Raw genomic sequence first — 4,802 nt, forward strand, 5'->3', positions numbered from 1 at the left:
ACCTCCATATTTTCTATGTGCCTTAGCAGAGCCTCCAGAAAGATCTGCTCCATGATCTTGCCAGGCACAGAGTTGAGACTGACTGGCCTGTAGTTCCCTGGGTCTTTTCTTCCCTTTTTGAAAACGTAGGTTGTTTCCCTTTTTCCAGTCAGTGGGAACTTCACCAGACTGCCATGACTTTTCAAATATGATGGAGAACGATGTTGCAACTTCATTTGCCAGCTCCCTTAGGAGCCATGGGTGGATCTTGTCTGATCCCATGGACTTGTGCACTTTCTAGTTCTTTAGATGATCTCAGACCTGCTCTTCTCTTATAGTGGGCGGATCTTCTTTTTCCCAGTCTCCGTCTCTGCCTTCTGTGACCTGGAGTGTGGCCAGAGCCCTTACTGGTGAAGACTGAGGCAAAAGAGTTGTTCAGTACCTCAGCCTTCTCCATATTCTGCATTACAAGGTCTCCTGTTTCCTTCTGCAGAGGGCAAACATTTTCCCTGTTCTGCCTCTAATCAATGAGGTATCTGTAGAAACCTTTCTTATTACCCTTGATGTCCCTGGCTGGGTTTAATTCTATCTTGGCTTTGGCTTTTCTAACCTGATCCCTGGCTTCTCGGACAACTTCTTTGCATTTCTTCCAGGCTACATGTCACCATTCCTGGAGGTAATTAAGAGAAGTTCAGATACTGTTCTTAGGGACATGGTTTTGTGGTAGACTTGGTGGTGTGTTAGGTTAACAGTTGGGCTGGATGATCTTAAAGGTCTTTTCCAACCAAAACAATTCTATGATTCTAAAAGCCTAGAGGAGTGAACACATGTTATTCTGTTTGAACTCCTAATTTATCAATATGTAGAAATTCAGATTGTGCAAACACCTGTGTTCATACCTGCTTGATTTTACACAGAAACAGGACATTTGAAATCAGACTACTGACACACCTGGAGTTCAGATCACAGAACACCTTTGCAGAATTGGGCACACTTGCTCACTGCACCTTTAAGTGAGACAGTATATAATGGTAGTTTCAGGGAGGGGGACGTGGGGCACTGGCAGCAGCAAAGACTGCAAGTAATAAAAAACACTTTTCTAATTGGCTTCAATAATGCTTAAATTTTCTAATAACATTCACGCACGCTACAAATAAGCCCTAGGTGGCATGTTCCAATAGAGATATTTATTTGGTATACTGAACAGATTTCATTTATAGAGTTATACTGCACAGCAGGGAAATCACTCTATATGGAATGACAGGGCAATGGCCTTACAGCCATCCAGTCCCTTTTATAGCGGAGCACTTAGGCACATGAGTATTGATTTCAGTGGAGCAGCTCAAGCTTTGTATTATGGATGTGTATTGCTGAACTGGTTTGTGGAGCAGTACAGAAGCCAAGCAACTTTAGAAAAATATTTATAGGATCCAGGTGGGGTGTGATAAGCCCTAGTTCAAGTGTAAGAGGAAATCTGATTTGCTTGTTTCCTTGTTCTTAATATTAAGCCCTTATATTACAGGTATAACTGTCAGAGAGCTTATTTTTAAAATGTGTTAAGCATTGCGTTCTGCAGAAGCACAAATGTGCTTTGTCAAGAGAAATATACTCACACCAATTAATTCCTTTTTTTAATTAAGAGATTTCATAATATTTGGTACCTTGAGCCATGCAGCTGCTAGTGTTTACTGCATCTCTCTGTGTATGTGTATTTGGCCCTTGCTTCAGTCAAAATGTTCTCAGCTGAGTATTTCTTTTTTTTTTCTTGTTCTGTGCAGGGATGCATGAGGGAACAAGATGAAACCTGACTAATATTGTTTGGTAATACAGTTGTTTGCAGTTTATTTGTTCTCTAGTGGATTTTATTATAGCTGCTGAATTTTTACTCATTAGTTTAATGGTGGTTATTTTGCAGATTTCTTTTATCCTGTATTTTTTATTGAATCCTTATTCACAATACTACAGTGATTTGAATATGCTCTTCATGATGCAAAATTTAATTAGATACTAACTAAGTAAGTGGTCCATTAAAATATTATTCTGATTGTTCAGGGAAATGTTTTGGTAAACATTTTCCTTGGAAGTTGCCTTTTTTTGGTAAGAGAAATGAAGAAAGACAAATGAAAGTTTCACTTTATTTTGTTTCTCAGCATGCAAAGGGTGAGAGAGTGCATCTGAATTACTTCTCCATTTGCAGTGGGGGAAAGGACTTTGCCATTAGAAGAATCATAGCATCCATTTATTATGCAGTTCAGATCTAGACTGGCTATACTGTGGTCCATCAAAAGATATTTTAGGAGAAAGATGCTCGTAATGTAGCAGGGAGCTCCACTGTTTGAATGATGATGATGATGATGATGCACTGCAGTTGCTGAAGCCACATAATACACATTGCTGGAAAATGTTCTGAAAAAGATTTGAGCTGGAAATAAAGATATACATTGTGTGTATTTAAGTATTGCTCCACTCACTAACAAGAGAGGCTTTAATTATACATGGGTTTTCACAAACAAGTTAGTTCAGAGAGTGTTCAATTCACAAAGGTCTCTTTCTCTATACTCTGGGCTCCCCGTTCTAAGCAGTTTTGCAGCTATTGAAACAGCTGCACAATTTTTGATTTGGTCATGGATACTTTTAATGTGCACATAAAATGAAGGGGAGAGGGAGGGAACATCTCTCTGCCAACTCCATGCAGAAGAGTGAGCCAGCTTGGTATATGAAGAGTATTCAATGGGTCTGTGTTGACCTCATGGAGCTGGAAATCAGACCTCCCTAAATCACACACAGCTTTGATGGCAAGTAGCTCACCAAGTGGCAGCACATCTTTTGGTGGTGAGAGAGAGGCAGAGAGACTTGTTAAGTAGAGAGGTGAACAGGAAGAGAAAAGGTCAAATGTTAGAAGGAAAGAACAGCATGTGAAGCAAGGGGGCTAGAAGGAATGTCAGAATTACAAGCGAAGAAAATTTCTCTCTCAGGAAAGTGTACTGAAACCTTTTAGCCAGAACTCTGTGGTCAGAGGCTGTCCCTCACCTCCCAAACAAGCTATTTATTTTAGTACCATGAGGCCTCTTTCTGCATTCAAGAACATCCTGGTGTGAAGCATCAGCTGCTCTCTGCTGAGGTGTGGCCATGGGGAAATATAGGCAACATTTTAGTCACAGTGTTCATGCAGACACAGAGCATGGAAACATTTATATTTAGGAAGCATGTTTAAATCAATGCTATCGGTAAAGGGGAAATTAAAGTGGGAGGCAGAGCTCCAAATTGGAAGACCTCTGGCAGAAACTATTATTCTTTGGTGCTACAGTTTAGCAGATTAGTAAGCATGTTGAGGGAGAAGTTCATCTGGGAGTTGAACTGGAATAAAAGACAGGGCCTTCTGGAATATGAAAGAAGTGAGCCCTTCAATAGGGCTAGTGGGATTTTTATTTTTATTTTTATTTTTTTTCTATCTTAAAGGACATCTTAATGGTTAAAAAACTGAGCCAAACACAAATAGCATTCAAGGTGCTCTACATGGGCAAGAGCCATGCCCAGGAAATCCAAAAAGGTCTCAGCCAGGACTGGTTTCTCAAAGAGCTAACCTGTTGGCTATCTGGCAGTTCAAAACCAGGTAAATTTTCCCATCAGCGTAAGAGATGACACAGCATCTATTATGAATTCATGTCTTTAGGTTCATCTCCCATGTGAATTGTTTGTAGTGGTGGTGCTTGCATTGCAAACTTTCTTTCCTTTACAGCAGGAATAGGAACTCTTACCTATTTCTCTAACCACTTACTTCTACAAAAATCCCCAAAATATAACACCTTATCAAATGGAGCTAAAGTTGGGTAACATATTTGAAATTATTTTGGTGGAAATGACAGATACATGTACATATATGTGTGACAATGTATGATGTACATGCATGATCACAGAGCACTATCATGTGAGTTTCATATCCTTCAGAAACCAGATTAATTATAGCATTTCAGGCTGTACAAAATAATTATGTTTGTCTTGCTGATCTGAGAGCTTGAGAGTTCCAGTTCTTCAAAGACTATCAATAAGATTGTAATAAGAATTTTGGAAATTAACTAGATTTTCTAACATTTTGAGGGTTTTTTTCTCCCAAAACATTTGCGAGACTACCTTTGTGCTTCTCAGCACAATACAAAACTTCAGTGGAAAAACTATGTCTAATACTCAAAAACAAAATAAACAAACAAAAAACCACAATACCCAAACACTCTCCAAAAAAGAACAAAAGAACCTCAGCTATGGATTCAGGCTTCTAGGCAGTTTTTCCTCCCTCCCATGCTGCATAGGAGTAGTTTGGGTCCCTGGAGGATCAAGATGCCTTCCCACCATAGAGCTTTCATATAAAAGTATGCTGTAGGGTCCCAATGTCCCCTTACACAGATGGACAAGACGGCTTCATTTCTGGAAAAGGGATCTTCTCCATTTCCCTTCCTTGTGTTTCCCAAAATGAATGTGGAGAAAAACAGCATCTGTGGGAATTTGCGCCTGAGAGCTGTGGGACTCATTGATACGGTTCGGTTTCTAATCCTAGAAATTATTCCTCCTGTGAAAGCCAGATCATCCAGGGAAACATGAAAAGGCATTGCAGGAGATGAGGGTGGAAGAGGGTGACTATTAAGCCCCTGTTATCCATCTCAGGCTCACTCACTCCACTTTTCTCTCCTCAGTGCAAAACATGATCAGCCAACTGGCACTTTAACATGCAAACAGAGAGCAGCAGTTTTCTCTTGTGTGTACTGTTTCAGCTTTCAGCAGTGCTTGAGTAGAGTTGCTTTTAAATGTTTATATTTTATTCAGAAAGC

Source organism: Chaetura pelagica, unplaced genomic scaffold, assembly GCF_000747805.2.
Source record: "Chaetura pelagica isolate M959 unplaced genomic scaffold, ChaPel_1.0 scaffold106, whole genome shotgun sequence".
Lineage (NCBI taxonomy): Eukaryota > Metazoa > Chordata > Aves > Apodiformes > Apodidae > Chaetura > Chaetura pelagica.